General features: G+C 45.5%; 1 protein-coding gene across 11 annotated transcripts in view; it reads right to left on the minus strand.

Annotated features, from left to right (window-relative positions):
* Positions 1 to 21,184, minus strand: part of STAU2 (staufen double-stranded RNA binding protein 2) — a 747,611-nt gene extending 726,427 nt beyond the window's left edge. For all 11 annotated transcript variants that reach the window (XR_010177886.1, XM_063923932.1, XM_063923926.1 and 8 more), the window contains exon 1: positions 21,079 to 21,184. The gene's annotated coding sequence lies outside the window, so the exon portion shown is untranslated. The remainder of the gene's footprint in view (positions 1 to 21,078) is intronic.
* Between the last annotated feature and the right edge of the window lie 3,524 nt (positions 21,185 to 24,708).

Genomic DNA, 24,708 nt, shown 5'->3' on the forward strand with positions numbered 1-24,708 from the left:
GATCATGCCTAGGCGCGGCACATGAGCTGTAGGAACCAACTGCGACTTCGGAATATATAGAATCCAGTCGTGTTGCCGTTTCACTTCCAGAGAAAGTGATACGCTGTCCAACAACTGCTCTCTTGATCTCGCTTTTATGAGGAGATCATCCAAGTATGTGATAATAGTGACACCTTGCTTCCGCAGGAGCACCATCATATCCGCCATTACCTTGGTGAAATTGGTAATGACAATCCCGTACCGCAATTCTGAGGTACGCCTGATGAGGTGGATAAATGGGGACCTGAAGGTATGCATCCCTTATGTCCCGATTCACGATAAAGTCTCCCCCTTTTCAGGCTTGCAATGACCGCTCTTAGCGATTCCAGCTTGAACTTGAACCATTTCAGGTATATGTTCAGGGATTTTAATTAAATATGGGTCTAACCGAACCGTCTGGTTTCGGGATTACAACATGGTCGAATAATAACACCCTCTTGTTGAAGGAGGGGACCCTTGACCACCACCTGTTGAAGATACAATTTGCGAATTGCAGTTAACACTGGCTCCCTCTCTTGGGGGGAAGCCCGCCGGGTCATCGGTGAGGGGACATCTTCTCACAGTCCAGCCTGTATCCCTGCTACACAATTTCTATTGCCCAGGGATCTAACAGTGAGTGAACCCACTTGTGGCTGAACTTACGAAGGCGTGTCCCCACCGGGCCTAGCTCCGCCTGTGGAGCCCCAGCGACATGCGGTGGATTTTTGTAAAGGCCGGGGAGGACTTCTGTTCCTGGGGACTAGCTGTGTTGTACAGCTTCTTTCCTCTGCCCCCGGCTCTGAAAAGAAAGGATGCACCTCAGACTTTCTTGTTTCTTTATTCGAAAAGCTGCATTTAATAATGTCGTGCTTTCCTAGGCTGTGCAGGAATATAGGGCAACTAGCAGAATTACCAACTATAGCTGTGGAGACCAGGCCCGAGAACCTTTTTCCACACAATCCTTAGCCTTCCATATGCCTCTTAAATCGGCATCATCTGTCCAATGTATATTCTACAGGACACATCAAGCAGAAATCGACATAGCTTTGACTCTAGGACCCAGTATACTCATGTCCCTTTGGGCATGCTTTATAATTATATATCTATCACTTAAGACAGCATCTTAATATATTTATATGCATACTAGGGTCTCAATCTCTGCTAAGGTACCTGTCCACGCTGCCACAGCGCCATAAACCCATGCCGACACAATCGCCGGTCTGGGTAGTATACTAGAATGTGCACACTATCTGCAGGATCCCTGAGAATAGCTAGTGCAAACAGGACACCCAAGGGGAAGATTCTCAACACATCCTGGCCCTAGTGGGGAAAGGATACAGCCTGAACTCTCTTGTGGGAAGCTGCCGTCTCTTGTCTGGAGATTCCCACTCTTTTTCCTCATGAGAGGAGGGAAATTTACCTCAGCATTCTTCCCCTTAACATGTGTACTCTCGTGTCAGGGACAGATGAGTCATCAGTGATATGCAAATCATCTTTTATTCCAATAATCATATATTGAATATCTTTTAGCCCTCTTGGCTGTAACTTTGCATTATCATAGTCGACAGTGGAGTTAAACTCCGTGTCGATACCAGTGTTTGTTATTTTGGATAGTGAGCATAGAGAGACTCTGAAGGTCTCTGTGACATAGGGACAGACCAGGGTAGATTTCCTTTCTGTTCCCTAACCTTTTGTGCAATAATTTTACCTCAGCACTTACACATATCCAAACGGGTGTCGGCGCTGTCGACGGAGACACCCTCCCACACACATATCCGCTCTATCACCTCCTTAGAGGAGCCTTTTACCTCAGACATGTCGACACACGCGTACCGACACACCACACACACAGGGGATGCTCTATTTGAAGACAGTTCCCCCACCAGGCCCTTTGGAGAGACAGAGAGAGAGAATGCCAGCACACACCCCAGCGCTATATAACCCAGGGATTACACTACAACTCAGTGTTTACCCAGTAGCTGCTGTATATACAAATTTTGCGCCTAAATTCATGTGCCCCCCCCCCCCCTCTCTTTTCACCCTTTGTGTACCAGGATACTGCAGGGGAGAGCCTGGGGAGCTTCCTTCCAGCTGAGCTGTGAAGAGAAAATGGCGCTGGTGTGCTGAGGAAGAAGGCCCAGCCCCCTCATCTGCGGGCTTCTGTCCTTTTATGTACTTTAATGGCGGGGTTTTTTTTACATATACAGTACTAGACTGTATTATGTGTGTTTTTATTGCCAAAAGGTAATCTAATTGCAGCCCAGGGCGCCCCCCCCCCAGCGCCCTGCACCCACCAGTGACCGGAGCGTGTGGTGTGCTGTGGGAGCAATGGCGCACAGCTGCAGTGCTGTGCGCTACCTTATTGAAGACCGGAGTCTTCAGCCGCCAGTTTTTCTTCTGGTTCTTCCGTCTTCTGGCTCTGCAAGGGGGACGGCGGCGCGGCTCCGGACAATCGAGGTCGGGCCCTGTGTTCGATACCTCTGGGAGCTAATGGTGTCCAGTAGCCTTAGAAGCACAAGCTAGCTGCAAGCAGGTAGGTTTGCTTCTCTCCCCCTCAGTCCCTCGTAGCAGTGAGTCTGTTGCCAGCAGATCTCACTGAAAATAAAAAACCTAACAAATACTTTCTTTTCTAGCAAGCTCAGGAGAGCCCACTAGGTGCATCCAGCTCTGGCCGGGCACAGATTCTAACTGAGGTCTGGAGGAGGGGCATAGAGGGAGGAGCCAGTGCACACCAGATAGTACCTAATCTTTCTTTTAGTGTGCCCAGTCTCCTGCGGAGCCCGTCTATTCCCCATGGTCCTTACGGAGTTCCCAGCATCCACTAGGACGTCAGAGAAATTGCTGTTGCGATCAGGTCTGAATTAGGCCCAATATCAGAATTTTGGGTCTCTCCCAAAGGAGGTTAAAGGATCATCTTTGGAAAAATTTGTGGAATGGTGTTTGGCACGACTATGAAATCACCTACCATACCCAACTATAAAAAAAAAACCTCACAGGTACCTCTCCTACAGCCATGGCCCTCAACCCGTATCAATAAATTAACTGACGTGGCAGCTTGTACGCTACTAAAAATGTTGGCGGCATTCTTCATGGGAACAACTGGAGCGTCCTTTAGCCCAGAAATTTCACACCCTGCAAAAACAAAGCAATACTTTTGTATGTTGCGTGAGAGAAGTATTAATTATTCCATGAAGTTACCGTCAATCCTTCGTGTTCACCATAATGGAAATGCATTATTCCTATAGGAATATGTGGAGGTGCAGCAATGGCTTGGTGCCTCATGTACCCCACAGAAGATATACTATGAGAACTACACAAACCTAGCATAAAGTCAATGGGGGAGATGTACTAAGCCTGAAAAGTGATAAATATCACTGTGAAAAAAGAACCAGCCAATCGGCTCCTAACTGCCATGTCACAGGCTGTGTTTGAAAAATGACAGTTAGGAGCCGATTGGCTGGTGCTTTATCACAGTGATATTTATCACTTTTCAAGCTTAGTACATCTGGCCCATTATCTGTATAAACAAAGCAGCCAGCGATCAATATTCGTGGACTAGATCTTGATTTACAAGGAGATACATTTCCCACCTGTCTGGAATCATATTGGGGGTGCATTGAGGATTCTTAAAAAATGTGAGAAATTGAGAATATTTGAGAGAAAACTAATACCCCTTTTGGACCAAGCTAAAGGGCCCCCATACACTAGAACAATATGTCTGAAGGCTGAAGTCGGGGCGATTTTCCTTGAACTCTCCCGGGAGAGGTTCCATACGATTCCAAACGATTTGGTACAATCTGACTTTTTTTTTTCATGCGCTATATCCATGCAATTTGTCACGCGGCGACATATCGCAGGCGATGTATGGCAAAGCTTTCACATGTACCATAATATATATCTGATGGGCTGGATTAAGGTGCTAGGGGGGCTGGCCCAAAGGCAAATTAACTAGCAGCATCGAGCCCTGTGGACACTGCACCTATACAATATCCGATTGGCTGGATTGGTGCTAGGGGGATGGGCCAAATAGGCATATAAATAGCAGCAGCCATTTTAGACATGTGCACACTGCTGCTCTGTGATAAGTGAGGCTGGTTTATACCTTACGAGCGTTCCACATTGCTAGGGTGCTTTGCTTTGCTTGGCTTCTTTCAACAAAGTGCTATACCCTATTTTGTGATGGATTCCTACAGGTATCAACTTCTGTTAGCCTATGGCTATATGAAGCTGAAGCGTGACAGGGATCTGAAACGGAAGAGGGTTTGGAGCAAGGAGTGTCTCTCTCTCACATGTCGCTCCTGACCGAGATTAGAGAGTACAACCCTGAGGACTATCGGAACTACCTGTGAATGGATGACGCTACCTTCCAGGAGTTGCTGGGCCTTGTGACTCCCTACATCAAGAGGCAGGACACCAAGATGCGGAGGGCCATCACTGCTGAGGAGAGGCTGACTGCTACGCTACGCTGACGTTCCTGGCTACAGTGCGGTCGTTGAAGGACATGAAGTTCGGGACCCTCATCTCCCCCCAGGCTTTGGGTCGTATAAACCCAGACACCTGCAAGGCCATTGTGAAGGTGCTGCAGGACCAGTGTTTAAAAGGTAAATAAAATACACACCACACCTGTTTTTTTTTTTGTTTTTTTTTAACCAACTGTGCAAATTTATTCAATTATTTGCCAACATGGCACATAGAACTTCATGCAATTAGTTGCCAACATGGCACATAAAAATTTAAAAAAACAGCATATCACAATTTGGATATATATATGTTCTATATAATAGCCCAGATCTGTGACTCTGTGCCTATGTGTCTATTGCTTGGCGTGGCTAGGAGCTCTCATTGGGTTAGTGGCAGCTCTATCACACCCAGTCCACAGCTGATTGGGCGAGAAACGCCCTCCCAGACAGGTTACATCTAATGGGAGGCTCTGTCCTTTGGCTGCTGTGTGTTCCCAGAGCAGGATTAACTATGGGGCTGATGAAACTGCAGCTCCAGGTCCACACCCCAAAATAGGCCCACTGCATCTGCAGCAACATACCCTCCAACAATTTACACAGAAAAATCGGGACAAATTCGAAAAGAAGGCGTGGCCACGGGTAAAGAGGCGTGGTCATGCCCCTTTTCCTATACTTTCAATGGAAGTTTGGAGAGCCAAAAATCGGTACAGACCATAAAAAAAAAAAAAAAAAAAAAAAAAGGTACTGTACCTGCCAAAAAGGTCCAGCTGGAGGGTATGCCACTGCATCAAGTCTCTGCGCTGTAAGGGTGTGGTATGGATGGTAGATAGTAACTAGGTCGACCACTATTGGCCGACAGTAACTAGGTCGACATGTTCTACGTCGACAGGTCAAAAGGTCGACATGAGTGTTTTATGGGGGGTTTGTGTCGTTTTCTTCGTACAGTGACCGGGAACCCCAATTAGTGCACCGTGACCCCTCGCATGGCGAGCTAGCTTCTGGCACAGGTTACTGTTCGCAATTGTAGTCCACGTGGATCGTTAAGTATGAAAAGGTTCAAAAAAAGAAAAAAAATTTGTGAATAAACTGATGTCGACCTTTTGACCTGTCGACCTAGAATATGTCGACCCAGAGACCCTGTCGACCTAGAAACCCTGTCAACCAATAGTGGTAGACCTAGATAGTGTTGACCTAGTTACTGTCGACCTAGAGACCGGATCCCGCGCTCTAGATAGGGGGGGGGAAATCCTTTTACTGCAGCGTCCTATGTCCTGCTGCCAATCTGCCTGCCCCCTCCGGCATCAACAATCCCCACTCCCTAGCCGCGGCGCAGGTGGAACAAAAGCTGCTGCGGCCACCGGCACGGATGTGTATGAAAGCGGCGCAGCAGAAGGCTTTCATAGCCCTCCCTGCGCCACATACTCTCTGAGCCCCAGAGCTTCCTCTGCGCGTGATGTCACAGAAGTGCATCCCTGCCACAGCCGCGCCCAGATCCCCAGAGGCCCTGACTCCGCAACACAGCACCTGGGCTGCCGGCCTGGAAGCCCCGAGATGGCTAATGTAACGGAGAGAGTGGGTGATATCGCGGAGGGTAATGTCCGGACACTGAATCAATGTAAAAGATGACAGTGCTGTGCAGTGCAGTGGGTGCACAGCACTGTCACCTTTTACATTGATTCAGCAAGTCAGTCAGTTCTGCCAGCCAGTCACTATTGTTAGTGCTGATGTCCCAACTTGCCGCATTACAGGGAAGTAGACGCACTAAATAAACTACAGCTCCCAGCAGCCCTTAGCGCCAAAGCATTCCGGCCCTTAGGGATGCTGGGAGCTGTAATTTATTGAGTGCATCTTCTTCCCTGTAATGCGGCACGTTGGGACACCGGCGCTAACAATAGTGACGGGCTGCTTGGCTGCTGTGCGAGTCTCTGGGAGAGCTACTGCCAAAGGGAGGACAGCAGCTTAGCTGCTTCCAGGAGGAGAAGTATTACCCGCCCCTCCCCCACTCGCAGTACCTTTGCGGCACCCCCACGCCCCCCCCCCTCCAGCACCCGCCGCACCACCCGCCCCTCCCCCACCCGCTCCTCCCCCACCCTCGGTGGCTCCGGACCCCCACCCGCGGCACCAACGCACCCTCCCCCACCCGCAGCACTAAACCCTCCCCCACCCGCGGCACCCCCGCAACTGCCCCACCCGCGGCACCCCCGGACCCCATCCACGTCTCCCCAGCACCCACCACTCCCCCAACCACAGCATCTACTAAGTGATTCATCAGGCCCTGCGTGCGCTGTTCACGCCATTGCAAGGGGCTTCGAACCCTTAACCATCACACGCCCCTTGTCCGTGCAATATTTAACCACTCACACAATTATGATTGGAGGTAATACTCCATATAATAAAAATATTGCACGCCACAAGGGTGTGCAAGTGTTAAAGGGGCGTAGCCCCTTACGACGGTGTGAAGGATTAAAATGAAATAATTAAATAATAGGATTAAATAATAGATTATTTAACTTTTCATTCCCAATAAATATGGGGCGGTACTTTCACTCCGAAGCTGGAGGGCTGTACGGTTTTATGGGCACAGATTGGATTGGGAGAATACCCACATGCTGTAAGGTGCAGAATGAATGGTCCTGGCCCCATTATTATGCACCTAGAGCATGCGTGTATTTTACCCCAAAAATCTGGGCCCAAAACACCATATAGCCTGTACCGCACCCTATTTATTGGGAATTATAAGATGCCTACAAATCCTCAAACTGGGGCATGTCCTCCTCTGTCTCCAGCATGGCAAAGTATATGGCTGAGGAGCAGGTGGGTGGGGGGAGTAGGCTGTGGTTGGGTGGGCGGAATGAGATGGGGTTGGGTGGGCGGAATAGGATGGGATTGGGAGGGAGGAAGAGAGAGAGAGAGAGAGAGAGAGAGAGAGAGAGAGAGAGAGAGAGAGAGAGAGAGGACGGTGGTCGAATAGTACGACATCATCGTGGAGTTTAGATTTGCGTGCTTTGTTCAGCATTTTGAGACAAAGCCTCTCAATTTGCTCCGCTTGACCCAGGGGTAGTTTGCACATAGAAGACGCCATAGAATTCACAAAATTGGAGTATTGGCTGGGGGGAGGCGGGCAAGTCTTGCCTTTATCTCCTCGAATATTATGTCGTCGCCCTCCAGGGCGGTGTTCTTTTTGGGGGGGGCTCTCTTCCAGGGGGCGCGGCGGAGGAGCTGGTGATGCAGAGGTATCCGGGGTAGCGGGTGTTTCAGGGGTAGGAAGTTGGGGCTGTGATTCCTCCATATCAATGTTGAGGCTCAGGTCTGGGGCGTGGGGGGAATCTCCACACTTGTATTCTGTAGTAGATTTTTTTTTTAAAACAACACTGTTTAAATACATGTTTTATTATTTTTTATAGCTCCCTGCAAGTACATCTGAATGGCAAGCCGTGGCAGAGGATTTTGCCACCACCTGGTATTTCCCGAAATGTGGTGGAGCGATAGATGGCAAGCATGTCCGCATCAACCCTCCTGCGAATAGCGGCTCCCTTTATTTTAATGATAAAGGGCAGTGTTGAATGCCAACTATGAATTCGTATTTATTGACGTTGGCAAAAACGGTCGTGCATCAGACGGTGGCTCGCTGAAGAATACAACCTTCTACGAGCAGTTCACCACAAAGAACCTAAACTTGCAATCTAGGGAGCAAACCCAGCACGGCCTCAATTTTGTTTTCATAGCTGATGAGGCATTCACACTCCAAGAGAACATTATGAAGCCGTACCCTCAAAGGAAGCTGACAAGGGAAAAGCGCATCTACAATTTTAGGCTATCCCGGGCACGACAAATTGTAGAGAACACTTTTGGGATCTTGTCTAACCGCTTCCGCATATTCCTTATGGATATCAAGTTGCAGGTGGAGAAGATTGATTGGGTGGTGACTGTGTGCTGTATCCTGCATAACTATTTGCGTAGCACAACCACCCAGCATAGAACACAGCCCAGAGGAGCACCAGAAGACCCAGACCCTGAACACCCAAAGGAGACTAAACCATTTCCCTCTGTGGAACCACCTCCACTCCATTCTAGGGCGAATCTATGGGCAAAACAGGTCAGGGATGAGTATCTGGCCTATTTTAACAGGGTGGGTGCAGTCGAATGGCAGGAGGCCCACATTTAATTAGTGTACTGTGTTGGACTGATGGTGGAACTTTGATAAACTTAAAAACGTATTTAAAAAAATATACTTACAGATGCCAACAGAGATGGCTCACCGTCTTCAGGCTCTGGTGTGGCAGTCTGAGGGAGGGAGGTGAAACCTGTCCGGGTATGCTCATGGTCCAGGACAAACTCCAGCATGTTGTAGTACCAGAGCGAGGTTTTGTAAATCTGGTCTGAACCTGCTTCAGACTTTTTCGACTGCTCAATTTTTGTGTGTTCTTTAAGGAACACCGTGCAAAGGTTCTAGATCTTTTTCTTGACCCATTCTTTGTCCGCAGTGGACACAAAGGGCCTGCAGTACTTCACTAATTCCTCCAATGCCGCATTTTGGCGCACTTTATCAGAATACCCCTTGGCCTTGACCTTCCAGGGACATTCATGTCCATGGTACATCTCTAGTAGGCCGGTGATTAAGTCTATGTCACTATCTAGAGACATATCTGTAATGATAAAAAAAAGTGGTGCACATATTTAGTGCTTTAGAAATGGTTCTACTGTATTGAAGGTATATGGTTAAATGGTTTTATGGTTAAAATGTTAATATGGGTAAATGTTTTTTGTTTACATGGTGTTTAATTTGTAATAATATATATATATATATATATATATATTATTTTTTTTTTAAATAAAGATTTTTTTATAGTAATTACACAAACATCAATGGAACAGCATTGGGGTACAGTGGTGGAGAAAACACATGGCCATAAGGGGGTTTAAATTACTTTGGGGCCCCTGAAACACAAGGTACAGCATGAGCGTACAGTGGCAGTGAAACCACATGGCCATTAAGGGGTTGAAATGACTTTGGGGCCCCTGAAACACAAAGGTACAGCATGGGGGTACAGTGGCAGGGAAAAATGACTTTGGGCACACAGGGGGTACAATGACTTTGGGCACAGCATGGGGATACAGTGGCGGGGAAAAATGACTGAGCACACAAACACTTGGTGCAGCATAGGGGTACAGTGGCGGTGAAAACACATGGCCATTAGGGGGTTGAAATGTCTTTGGGGCCCCTGAAACACATGGTGCAACATTAGGGTACAGTGGAGGGGAAAACACATGGCCATAAGGGGGTTTGAAAATGACTTTGGGCCCACATGAAAATAATAAATGTGAACAATAATTTAGAATACATTGGTGGTCAGTGCGAATACATTGGTGGACAGTGCGAATACATTGGTGGACAGTGCGAATACATTGGTGGACAGTGCGCTAGATGAACAATGATCGGTGGTCAGTAGAAATACCTACTTGGGCCAAAAAAATATCCGATTTGATTGAATGAATATCTGCTGGGCTCGTCTCCTGCTGCGTCGCGTGCTGCCGCTGATGGGAGTGTCCTGAGAATGCCAGTCAAACTTCCTACGACATATCGCATGCAATATACAGCAGGCACAAAAAACACACCTTTTTCCGTACGATTCCAGGCGATCACAATATATCACGAGTGCAGCAGTAGCGACCTAGGGGATCCGATGCTCACAGGGCCACGCAACGGATCAGATACACAGCCAAAATGCTCGATTTCACCCAATATATCGTCCGGAATGCCCGAAATCGGGCATTATCGTTCTAGTGTATGGGGCCCTTAAAACCTGGGTTTTTGCCGGGTTGATCCAGGTCGGCTGTCAGCGTAAACAGCTTCCAATAAAAATAACCCAGGTCGTTTGACCCGACAATCCTACCCGGGTCTCAACCAGGGTTGAACATGGGTAGAACCCGTGTTAAAGGACACTGTGAATTGGTATCCTGGGTCATTCGACCCGGAACCCGTTTACAGCAATGGGAGAGCCCATACTCCCAACCGCAGCGTGTGGACGGGAGGTTGGTGAACACCGCACACGTAGTATCCACTGCTGTTTGCCCTGCAGCAGTGCCGGGGTGAAGGTGAATGGATGTTGCGCGCATGAGAGCGGCCTCCATTCACTGCTCAGAGACGGAGGCTGCCAGAGTGCACCACAGCAGACCTGGATTGGAACAGTGTTCCAAATCCCAGATGGGATCCGGGATTTTGTGTAAAAGGGGTTTAACTGTTTGCTCATTGCTGAATTGCTTTGGATGGGCTGCTTCAAGGCATCACAATGTAACACTTATTTTAGCACTTTTGTTTTTTTATATATGTAACATTTATCTTTCACACCTGTAACACTTCTAACACATGCAGTAGCTGCTCTTCACTATATAAAACAAACACTCTTGTACACTTCACTTGCTCGCTAGTGTGATGCCTTGGGGTGGTTTGGCTGGGCTGCCTTAGAGGTGTCCCACTCCCTAGACTTGAACCCAAGAGCGTAACTGCCATAGGTGCAGGGAGTGCATCTGCTATGGGGGCCAGAACTGAAAGGGGCTTACCTTCCCTGTTAAAGTTATATGTGTTAAATACTTTTTCCCCATTTGGTGGTATATAGAGACCCTTACAAACTTTGGCCTTGGGGCCTACAAAATATCTAGGTATGCTCATTGTAATGTTTAAAAATATGAAGTGGAGACACTATAGTGTTGCATAATATGATATGGGGGCACTGCAATGTGACAGAATATGAACTGGGGACACTGTATATAATAATGTGAATTGGAGGCAATCTTGCATAATTACTGGCAGCCCTACAATGTGACATAATGTGAACTAGGACTCATGATTCATAATAAAAACAAGGCCTTCTGCAGAGAGGTACTTCTCTAGAATCATTGGGACAGGTGCTATGGGGCCCACAAAGTTTTGGTTATGCCCTTGCTTGAACCCTTAGAATGTTAGGGACTTGCCCAATGAAGTTACCTGGACGTGGTGGGTAAGCCCATAACCCTGGCCAAGATTATGCAAAGAAATAATAAATATTAATTGCAAAATGTATTACAATTCTAATTAGTAATGTTTAAATAGTGAACCTGCATCTTTTCTCATTGCTTTATATCCTGACCTTTTAGTCATTGGCCCTTGTATTACCTTTAGGGTTTAAATCGTCCATTTTGGGGTAGGAAGCTTGAGCAGTTACTGGTTTCCAGGGGTGGACAACAAGCCATAAATTTAAAAGCCAGTTCTGCATAACTGTGACCTCCCAAATCTAGAACTCCAGTACATGAATGCAAAGTTTCAAACAGTGTGACAGATAAAATATATCCCTTATCGAACTACACTATATAGACAAAAGGGGTGGTAGTCATGTGACCGCCGGTCGGCTGACCGACAGTCACATGACCTCCTCCGTGAGCCCGACGGCTCACTATCCCGATGGTCGGAATGCCGGCCAACAGGGACTATTTCCACTCGTGGGTGTCCACGACACCCATAGAGTGGGAATAGAACCCGTGGCGACCGCAGGTCGCCACCGAGCCCGCAGCGTGGCGAGCGCAGCGAGCCCGCAAGGGGCTTGTTGCACTCGCCCCTCCCCGCCGGGATCCCGGCGTCGGTATGCTGCCGGGATCCCGGCGTCGGTAAGGTGACCGGCGGTCAGGAGACCGCCGGTCACCCGTACTACACTCAGACAAAAGTGATTGGACACGGACAGCAAATAGATCAACTATTTTTTATGGATGTCAGTACTTTGAGGTCCACCACGTGCAGTGATTACTGTTCTTGGCAAACTGTCCACAAGTTCATGGACAACAGCATGATGTATGGTTTGCCATTCCGCCTAAAGTACAGTGACCAACTGCGACACTGAAGAAGATTGAGTGGGTCTAGAACCAACCAATTTCCCCCAATTCGTCCCAGAGGTTCTCAATAGGAGCTACAATTGAATAGCTCTGTTTGGGCGCTATCTAGTGGCTGCCAGTGGGATAAGAACTGAATCTGGCCATACTAAAATAAATTAATTTACTGCGCTTAATGGAATAGAAAGCTGCTTTCTTAAGAATGGATATTGTGAAAATTGATAGAAAGCGCTAAATTGTGATAGAATATATGTATAAATAAAATATAGATATTAGTATCTCATTTCAAATGCGGTACCTGTGGAAAAAAAACTTTATGATTAGTATAAAATGTTTACACTCTTTTGAGTGAATATGATTAGGAGTAGCCTGCAACACTTTTGATTTTATTAGTCCTGGGTTGCCCGTGATTTTTTCCTACCTTTCCCTGTGCTTAGATGATCCTGGCCAGCTGAGAGCACTGCGGCTCTGATGTTTCTTTTCAGTGCGGCGGCCGGCGGGGCTGGCAGCGCTTTGAGTCCTGCTTTCCTTGTGCTTAGATGATCCTGGCCAGCTGAGAGCACTGCGGCTCTGATGTTCCTTTTCAGCAGTGTGGCGGCCGGCGGGGCTGGCGGCGCTTCGAGTCCCGCTGCGTCCAGCGGGGCTGTGCGCTGGTGTAATCTGTATCCCGGCTCCAGGTGCTGCTATTATTAGCTGCTCGTGTTGCAGCCGATGGTGTGGCCGTGCAAAAGGCTTTCCTCCTTGTTAAAAAACGATTTGAACCATTGTCAAATATGGAAGACTTCAAAAATCGATTGCAGTGGAAGCCTCAGTGCTGGAGGATTTGGACAGTACAGCGTTTCCAGTGATTGTGGGCCCGGTGATGAAACAGGATCCCCAACTGGAGACCCCCAAACCACAGGATGCCGGCTCCTGTGGTTTGGGGGTCTCCAGTTGGGGATCCTGTTTCATCACCGGGCCCACAATCACTGGAAACGCTGTACTGTCCAAATCCTCCAGCACTGAGGCTTCCACTGCAATCGATTTTTGAAGTCTTCCATATTTGACAATGGTTCAAATCGTTTTTTAACAAGGAGGAAAGCCTTTTGCACGGCCACACCATCAGCCGCAACACGAGCAGCTAATAATAGCAGCACCTGGAGCCGGGATACAGATTACACCAGCGCACAGCCCCGCTGGACGCAGCGGGACTCGAATCGCCGCCAGCCCCGCCGGCCGCCACACTGCTGAAAAGGAACATCAGAGCCGCAGTGCTCTCAGCTGGCCATGATCATCTAAGCACAAGGAAAGCAGGACTCAAAGCGCTGCCAGCCCCGCCGGCCGCCGCACTGAAAAGAAACATCAGAGCCGCAGTGCTCTCAGCTGGCCAGGATCATCTAAGCACAGGGAAAGGTAGGAAAAAATCACGGGCAACCCAGGACTAATAAAATCAAAAGTGTTGCAGGCTACTCCTAATCATATTCACTCAAAAGAGTGTAAACATTTTATACTAATCAAAGTTTTTTTTTCCACAGGTACCACATTTGAAATAAGATACTAATATCTATATTTTATTTATACATATATTGAATCTGGCCATAGTGTAAAATTCTATTTAAATGCTCACTCCCCCATTGCATAACCTTAGACCAAGCAAGCTGGTTATTTTGGAGGGATGTTCACGGTGAAAAAGTGGGTGGGTCAATACTGTAAGGCAGTGGTTCCTAGACTGGATGCCCACTAGCAATGGTGCCGGTCCAGGATTAAATCAAATATATCTCTAAACAATACGATAGGCAAGACCAGTGCTGGTGGCTCCCAAGCATAAAATGTAGACAAACCAAAGCACAGCCCTGTCCACCACAATATAACCGACCATAAGGATGACAAGTAAGCAATGTTTACAGAGTTTCTCAATAGGGTACTTTTGGCCTAGGGCTGCCATGAATGAAACACGCTGATGCTCTAGTGCGCCACGATTCAAGAACTTTTGGGAACCACTGCTGTAAGGCATATACAGGGAGTTCAAAAAGTCCCTCTGCAGAGACTGCATGCTAAGTAAGTTTCCCTGTAGAGAATGTGTGCTAAGTAATATGACAACATAATTGTTTTTAAACACTTCATTTACATAAAATAAGTTTGGGCTGCAAGATATATGGCGGCTCTGTGATTCCCACTGGTTCTGCCCCTCTCTGGCCTCTCATGGCTGCAGAGGAAGTCTGCAACCAGAGACAGGATACGGTCATTAGGTCAACCACACTTGGGTCGACCACTATTGGTCGACATGGTCACTAGGTCGACGTGGTCATTAGGTCGACATGAACAAGGTCAACATGTGTTTTTAATTTTTTTTAACTTTTTCATACTTTACGATCCACGTGGACTACGATTGAGAATGGTAACCTGTGCCAAGCGCAGCACCTTGCCCGTTCACTCGCCATGCGAGGGGACACGGTGCTCTAATTGGGGTTCCCCATCACTTTACAAATAAAATGAGATCCCAAAAAAAGTTTAAAAAAAACTTGTCTACCTTTTTCCATATCGACTTAGTGACCATGTCGACCAATAGTAGTCGACCTAATGATTGTCGACCTAAGTGTGGTGAACCTAATGACCCATACCCCCGGAGACAGCGCTCACTTCAGAGGGACTTTTTGAACTCCCTGCACTTACATACTGAACAAATTTTTTTCATCAGTGTTCACCAGAGAAGAACTAACGGTGGGAGTAGTACATAGCGATAGTGACAGTAAGGATTCATGGTCAGATACTTGTTTAAGTGAAGAAGTAAGCAGGGAGAGATTACACAAAATAAAGAGTAATAAATCACTTGGCCCGGACGGACTTCATCCGAGGGTTCTTATGGAGCTTAGATCACAATTAGCAAGACCCCTATACTTGATTTTCAATAGTTCAATTAAATCTGGCATGGTACCGAAGGATTGGCGTGCAGCAGAGGTAGTGCCATTATTTAAAAAGGGATCCAAAAATCATCCGGGTAACTACAGACGGGTTGGTTTGCCATCTATAGTGGGGAAAATACTGGCAGGAATTTTAAGGGATAGCATACAGGAGTATCTGCAGACCACTAAGATTATTAGCAAGAACCAGCATTGGTTTGTGAGGGACAGAGCATGTCAAACTAACTTAGTTAACTTCTACGAGGAAGTGAGCGACAATCTTGACCAAGGAAAAGCAGTGGATGGGGTCTACTTAGATTTTGCAAAAGCCTTCGATACAGTGCCTCACAGGAGACTAACAATCAAATTAAAAGAGCTCGGCCTAGGAAAACTGTACATGGATAAGAAATTGGCTGGACAACAGGGTACAGCGAGTAGTGGTCAACGGGAAGTCCTCAAGCTGGACACCAGTAGTCAGCGGAATACCACAGGGGTCCGTACTTGGGCCCCTACTGTTGAACATATTTATCAAGGACCTAGAAATAAGCCTGGAAAGCACAGTGTCAATCTTTGCAGATGATACTAAACTGTGTAGGGTAATTAATTCAGAAATAGATGTGGAGTCTCTGCAGAATGACTTCTAAAAATGACGTCTAAATGGAGAATGAGGCTCAATATAGAAAAATGCAAGGTTATGCATTTCGGGACTAAAAACAAACTTGCATCCTACATATTAAACGGGGAAAGTCTAGGGGTAACTCATTGATAATAAGCTTAATAACCGTAAAAAATGTCAAAGCGCAGTAAAGGAGGCAAGTAAGGTGCTAGCGTGCATAAAACGGGGAATTGAGACAAGGGACGAGGAAGTAATCCTGCCGCTGTATAAATCATTGCCACGGCCGAACCTGGAATATTGTGCTCAGTTTTGGGCACCACGGTATAAAAAAAAAAAAAAAAAGATATTGGTGAACTTGAAAGGGTTCAAAGTCGAGCTACTAAATTGCTTAAAGGGCTAGAGCAGGCCTGGCCAACCTGTGGCTCTCCAGATGTTGTGAAACTACACATCCCAGCATGCCTTGCCACAGTTTTAGCATTCTCTAATAGCAAATCTGTGGCAAAGCATGATGGGACTTGTAGTTTTACAACAGCTGGAGAGCCACAGGTTGGCCAGGCCTGGGCTAGAGGGACTGGATTATGAGGAAAGGCTTACTAGGTTGAATATGTATACACTGGAAAAGAGGCATCTAAGAGGAGACATTATTAATGTATTCAAATATGTAAAGGGGCACTACAAAGAGTTATCAGAGGAATTATTTATGAAAAGAACTCTGTTTAGGACACGTGGGCACTCGCTGAGGTTGGAGGAGAGAAAATTCCGAACGTAACGGAGGAAAGTGTTCTTCACTGTTAGGGCAATAAGGAATTGGAATTCCTTGACAGGGAAGCTGGTAATAGTGGACTCTGTAAATGCATTTAAAAGATGATTGGATGAATTTCTGATTGAAAAGGATATCCAAGGTTACAACATTTAAAATATTGACGTTGTTAATAAGGGGTGTAACATGATTTGTAGTTGTTAACTAGTCATAAAACATTCTTCAGCAGGTACAGTAAAATCAACTCAACTTAATACAAAATACAGGTTGAACGCGATGGGCATTTTGCCTCTTTTCAAACCTCAATTACTATGTTACATAGGTGATCCACATATACCAGCAAATGCAAGCCTAAAATCAGATTCCCAGGGATTGATTAATTGATCAGATATATCCAGGTGTGACGAGCAACATGCCTGGGCAGATGGCATCTGAGAACTTTGCAAAAGTGAGCAGAGGGAGGCTGCGGTGATGCCCCAGTCAGAGTCAGCAGGAACCAGTTCATTCATACTTGCGCTACACTTACATGTTTGTAAGCGGCATCAACCCCACCCAAATGTTTCCTAATCTACTACTTATCTGGAGATATTCTATGGAAGCTGGAATAAAATTCCAGTCTATTGACATATCTCTTACAATTACATGATGGCTTATTGTACTTTTGACACATCTGCCTTATGCGCCATACACACTGGGCGATAACACTGCAAGATATGAACAATCTCGTTCATTAATGAACGAGATAACATTCATATCTGTCAGTGTGGAGGCACCAGCGATAAACGATGTGCGGCCCCGCGCTCGTTCATCGCTGGTGCCTCGTCGGCTGTGCATGCAGGCCAATATGGACGAGATCGTCCATATTTGCCTGCACATCTACGGAGCCGGGTGACGGGGGAAGTGAAGGAACTTCACTCCCCCCGTCACTAACCTCCGCTCCCCCCTGCCGCCGGGTCGCCTGTCTGCCGTATCGGCGGTCGGGCAGCTCGGCGGCACATCGCCGAGTCTGTAGGGCCCATTAGTTAGGATACCACAGTATTACAGCTTGTGCTATCATCCTTTTTCTATATTATTGCATCTCCAAAACATGGAAAAGTTCAAGAAATCAGATTTAAAAAGAAATCCTGATAATTAAAAAAAAATTGATCAAATAATTTCATGTAAATATATTCAATTTCAGTTACTAAATTTTTACAATTAAGTTGTCTTAATCATCTGCACATGCAATTCCTGCAGATTAAGACTATTTATGTATTATTTATTTAACAGTTTCTTATATGACGCAGCAAATTCCGTTGTGCTTTACAACTGGAAATAACAGTGATAAAACAAAAGTGGTAATAACAGACAGATAGGGGCTGATTCAAAAGTGGCATACGCCACCTGCTGGCCGTCGAAAGGAATGGGCGTATATCGAACCCCTGACAAACGAACACACATTTTTTTCTCGCAGCCTCGGGAGGTGCAAGAAAAAAAAATGTTTTTAAAGTCCGTAGTTTGGGCGTGGAAACCTAGACTTTTAGTCACCCAAATGTCAACTTTAGATGGGTTTAGCTGTGTAAAATGCTAATAGGTGTCTGATCGGAGCAACAATTGAATAACTCCAATAGACGACCACTAGCATAGACACCCAGCAAGGGAAGGGAGGAGAGGTTTCGCCTGGGAACAACACTGAATTAGCCAGAGTCTACACATGCAGCTCCCATGTGTCATCTCACAAGCAGGAGTTTCCTTCTTTATGCTTATGAATGGATAAAAAAAAAAAAATAAAGGAAAAAAACAAACAAAAAAATGTGGTACGATTCAGATGCGTGTAAAACACCTCAACATTAGCCACATACTAACATTTCACATTAGCCACTGTAACACACTTATAGGGGAGATCAAATCAATAAGGACCTATGACAGACTGCCTATTCCGTACATACGGTGGGCTTACATCATGCTTTTCTTCTTCTACAGTTCTTGAGTTTGGGAGCCATTGCTATAGAGTAACTGACACACATACGGCCAAGTCCAGTATCAACCATGCTAGTTTCACACAAACACAAAAGCAGACTTACATTAAAGTTGGTCATACAAAGCCTACCACTGAATATGTAACTGAATCCTACGTGATTTGGTAGGTCTCTTTGCCAGCAGCCCGAGTGGCTTACACAAGAGCTGGAGAGATAAAGGCTTCTCTCTGGGAGAAGTTCTCATTTATCAAGTTTTTTGTTTTTTGTTTTTTTCTTCATCAATAATTTGTCATTGAATTTTCAGGAAAAAATAAAATAAAAAAGGAGGGGCGGTACAGAAAGGTAAGAGGAAAGGAGACTACAGTCCATCTTAAGTACTTCAGCCTTGTGTGTATTTTAAGGAAAATTGGGGAACATTAATACAAGCTGGAAAAAAAAGGAAATCTGCAAGTACTTCACTTATATACAGCTCTTCATCCAATATATGTGCTGCAAACCATCACTACCAATCAGCTCTTTCTTACAGTTTGATGGGTTGCTATGTATAGCAATTCTTATTTTGCAAAGCTACCAGTTCCCCAGTATTGTGAAAGTCCCAATCACTACGTTTCAGGGTGCCACATTTCAACAAAACTCACTACAAACATGGGACAACGGGCTGCTATTCTATTTCCATAAAACAATATGGCCAGATTTAAATACCTGGCAAAAAAAATAAAAAATACAAAATACCAAACATCAGCTGCAAAGGAAAGTAGGGAAAACGGGAGCGGGAATTCTAACACATTCCGCAACAGTAATTTTTTGTCTTACAGATCAACTCAAGATAGTGATATTTATTAAGTTGCATATAGCGCCAACATATTCCTTTGCGCCTTACAATTGACTAAGCCAATCAATATTTTTGAACGAGATATATACTATTTCCAAAACCTATACTTCTGCATAGGAGAGCTTAGAATCTGCTCAACTGAGGTGCACAAGGCAGATATGGAAACCTGTAGCCTCATCATAATACATCATGTCCATCAGTAACGGCTTATGAGACTTCACAACTTAAACTGGCCATACACTCATGCGACTTCTCTCGGAGGGGAGAAGTCGCATACGGTCACCCTTGAACCGCCTGGCAGCTTCCCAGCGGCAGGATCAATTATGATACATTGTATGCAGTCCTTTTGCATAAGATGTATTGTAAGCGACCCCAGCCAAGGCTGCCGGTACGATATATCTCTAGTGCAGTACTTCAAATCTAGGGGCTCCGGTCCGATGCACACAGGACCGCATATTCTGATCGGATCGGAGGTAAAGCACAAGCGCACATCCGCTTTATCGGCCCAAAACGTCGGAATCAGATTAAATCGGGCAAAATCGCACTAGTGTATGGGCACCTTTATATCTGCACATGCCCTGTGCTAGCTGTATTACTGGCTTAATCAATACAGCGCCTATGCTATTCTAAGTACTACTGTACCTGCACCGTATATACTTACAACTAGATTATATACAGTACCTGAGCAGGGCACAGCAGTCTGGTAACACTAGTGTGCTAAGAAGCCAGACCACCATATAATCCTTGAAGCAAGGCCCAACATACACACTAACTTGTACATACAGTAAATAACACATGATCACACACATGGCAGCTGAAACACCTTGGTGCTCAATATTACATGCAAATACAGTGTAAACCAGTGTTCTACATACCCTGGAATGTGAGTGTGAGAGCCCAAAGCATGCCATTTTCAGCCTCACTTGGATGAGATATCAGATGTACTATGATATGCAGTAAAAAGATTGAGTGTTCTATTATACCATACTACAGTGGTTATGCTGCATAATGCGGTTTGCCTGGATATTGTAGCAACTGAGTTGCACCTGTGCTGGGATACATGTCATTTTGCCACATGTTGCTACCTGCCACCCACCTGTCAGAGGTATGTCTGATGTTTAGTTATACATTGCAACTCTTCTCTGGGTTCTAGCATGAATGGCACAATATGTTGCATGAGCGCGCCTGTGTAGCACTTTCTTATATACTGTCGCACCATTATGACATCTGCAGGAGTTTTTTGCGCTGCACTGTGCATTTACACTGATAGCACACTGTAACATCTGCCTCTCAATGCTGTGATGCACTGAGCTGTATGTGAGCTTTGCAATGTATTAACCCCCTGTAATACAGAGCTGTGTATGTGAGCCTTGTAATATACTGTAATTGTGACTAGTGAGGTCTAGTTTGTGATGCACTGTGCTGCACCCAAGACACTGAAAAACATTATTATATATGCAAATGCACCTGCCTATACGTTATGGTGCACAGTAGCCTACACGACCAGACATAGGCATTGCTTTCTATGCATGTGTTTCATGAAGCACAGGATAATGATGCACTAAATGACTGCTCAGGTTGTGTGATGACCGGGGATACACCGCTACTTGCTGTGATGCAGGCACTGTGGTCCCTAGCCAGATGTCATGCATGTCACGGTGATACCTGGCTGACATATATGTGCTGCACAGTTACCTGGCTTTCCCGGCCCGGGCTGCTCACACCTCCAACATTGACAAACACTAAAGAGAATGAGAGCGGTCACGCGCCGCCCCCATCCCCTGACAGCGATGGCGCGTACCAAGCTGCGGCGTAGGGGGGAGGCCAGGCACACCTAGATGCTGTACGATTCAACAGAGCCACACGACAACCATAGCGCAGGGTGTAATCGTGTACTTTTCACGTTATAAATCCATATTCATATTCGTTCGCTCTTACACGGTGGGATTGATGGTTATTTCGGAAACCTAGCTAACCTATACACCCTCGTGTACGTAATGGTACAGGCCACCGCCCTCACGCTCGTCGGTAATGAAGAGCAGCCATTATTCGCAGCACTAGCGGCCCTCGGTGGCCTGTTTTAGCATTGCAGGCAGATAACTGCTACCCATAGAAGTGCAGCAAGAAGAAAGCAAAGCAGCAGTGGGATCAAGGAAAGAGGAGGAGGAGGAGGGGAGGAAGTTACTGGAAGCAGCAATCACAATGGGAAACAATTGTCCCAATAAATAAATCACGTACTTTCTGGACAGGGGCTGAAAACAGCAGTAAAATCTGCTCTGATCACATGCAGTAAGCACAGCTGGCAGGCCGCATGCATTGCACACAGCGCTACTACTAGATGCTGGGTGGTTATAGAAAGTATTTCTGTAAGATATGGAGTAGTGCATTATTCTGCAACTCAGGCAGGTTGCAAAAAGATATATAGAACAGCTGAGGCATAAACTAAACTGGAAGTATACTATATACCTGTATTACTAAGGTCGTGGGCCCCATAATGCATCAGGTAAGGGCCCAGCGCTGTCATTGTAGCATACCTCCCAGAAGGACCCTCTCCAAAAGAGACAAAATGCTCTGCTCCTGGACTTTCCTCTTCATGTATGATTGCCGGAACCGGATTTGAAAAGGTTAATGGATAAGAAAGGTGTTTCAGCACAGGTGATGGCAATCATAAATTAAGAGGGAAGTCCAGGAGCAGAGCATTCTGTCCCACCTGGAGAGGGTCATGTTGAGAGGTATGTCTTCCAGCTGGACAGGGGTCAGGGGAATTAAAGCTGTAAAAAAAAAAAAAAAAATCCACCACCCCCGCCCAGAAAATAAAAATTACCCCCTGCATTTAACGTTGTAGGTTTTCCAGTTTAAAAAAAAACCGTTGGGCTACCATGTTATTCATACACGTAATAGGTATTTAAGTTACCCTGTACTTGTCCTATATTGTGTTCAACTGTAAGTCACTGTTTTGATAATGTGCACATGTACTCTGTAATTGGGCGCTGCGGAACCCTTGTGGCGCCATATAAAGGATAATAATAATAATAATAAATGCATTATTTTCAAATGCAGATATCTTTGTTAACACATGCAGAATCCCACTTTTTGCTACAATGGAAAGGGCAGTTAATGCAAAAATGTGGTGTTTATAAAATGTGTGTGTGTGTGTGTGTGTGTGTGTGTGTCAGTTTTGTTCAAATCGTGACATTTCAATAAAAAAGAAAAAAACCCTTTCTTGCCATTTTTATTCAATTTTATTGACATTTTTATTCTATGCAAGAATGAACAAACGACTAATAATAATTTTATTTATATAGCGCTCTTTCTCCAAACAGGACTCAAGGCGCTTTACAGACATCAAAACAAGCATAATACAGAAGATTAATACAGCAATACACAGGCATAAAATCAAAACCTAAAATGCATAGAGTAATCATAATGCAGGGTTGGTGTAGGCATTTTGGGTAATGACTTCCATGAGCTGGAAGGGTACCAGGTGCGGCAGCCATCTTCGGCGCACAGCGTAGGATTACCCTGGGTGGAATAGTACATCCCTAGAAGAGGTGACACAAAATGGGGGTGATTGCAGCATCCTAACATTCAGAGTAAGATAGTTTCCGATAATCCAGACTTCTGTGGCAAAAAAACTAAAAAGTAAAATTTGTGTGGTTACTGTATGAAAAAAAAAAAAAACAGTGAAAATTAGTTTAGATTGTGACGAGCGCTAACATCGGACAATAGCCTCAGTAACGGTATAAGAAAGCCCTCACTAGCAAAAGGGTTAAACAGCATGCCCAGATTTGCAATGTTATCAGGTGCCATCTAATAAGTGCTACTATTTTCACACCTTCTAACGCTCTATCTAGAACACAACACTGGCAGAACTGCATATGCAAGTATAGTTCCCTACTGTACTATCCTCCAAGCAATGTCTGGCTGAAGGAGACACAAACTCATTCATGCACAATCATGGCAACTGTTTTCTAACCCATTTGTGTTATCTATAGAGGTGGTATTCATGTGACCAGTGGTCAGCAGACCGACGGTCACGTGACCTCCCCCAAAAACCCGCCCCCTCACTATCGCAACGGTCGGCATGCCGACCAACAGGGACTATTTCCACTCGTGGGTGTCCACGACACCCATAGAGTGGGAATAGAACCTCTGAACACGCAGCATTGCGACCGCAGCTAGCCCGCAAGAGGCTTGCTACACTCGCCCCTCTCCGCTGGAATCCCGGCGTCGGTATGCTGTCGGGATCCCGGAGTCTGTATGCAGACCGGTGGTCAGGAGACCATCGGTCAGCCATACCACACCCATCTATAGGCTTACCATACTATCCCTTTAAACTGTGACAATCATAAATTACACCAGTTCTGTGGCTGATTAAAACCAAATGAAATGCAGGCTTGAGTTAGCCAGCCACAGAACATGTGTAATTTAGGAGTGTCCCAGTTTAAAGGGATAGTATAATATATATATATATATATATCCATCTATATCTATATATAATGGGCGGCACTCATATTAAACAATAGACAGAACCCGGATGCCCTCTGTAGAAGTCCCAAGCCAGGAAATAGTCCTATGGTAAGCGGCACACGAGTCGTAAACGATGCATAATTGCAGATTAATGCCAGGATTTCGATGCTTTTATTTAATCGTCATCAAGGTATAATATATATATATATATATATATATATATATATATGTATATATATATATATATATATATATACACACACACACACACAGCTTGCTCTGGTGCGCGACCTGGGAAAACCATGCATGCACACAGCTAGATGGCACTCATAGGGGGGTATTCAATTGTTTGAAAAGCCAGTTGGGTGTCTGTTTTTTCCTATCTAATACACAGGGGGGGGGACCAGACACCAACTGACTTTTCAAACATATGAATTCCCCCCAAAGAGACTCTTCAGTAATGTAACACACAGCACATGTATATACACACACAATTTGACTATATTTTTACATTACTACAGTTAGGTTACAAAGATTTAGATAAGGTAAAATAATGTAAATACACCTGGAATAATTTTTTTATTTTTTTTTCAGTAGCATGCCTTTGTGGTTACTGTACACTACAGGTATATACCAAACTCGGGTATCTGCTCTGCAAATCTTCTATTTTTATGCATAGTGAGACTTTATACATTTAATTAAATAGATCCAAAGTGTTGCATTTGCCAGTAGGCGCTCCTAGCAAGCTGCAGCAATGTGTTGTATACACGCTCAAGTAGGTTCTATGTCATAGTTACCTTAGTGCAGGGGCTCTCAACCATGGTCCTCAAGGAACACTAATAGGCCCTACACACT

Source organism: Pseudophryne corroboree, chromosome 5 (genome assembly GCF_028390025.1).
Source record: "Pseudophryne corroboree isolate aPseCor3 chromosome 5, aPseCor3.hap2, whole genome shotgun sequence".
NCBI lineage: Eukaryota > Metazoa > Chordata > Amphibia > Anura > Myobatrachidae > Pseudophryne > Pseudophryne corroboree.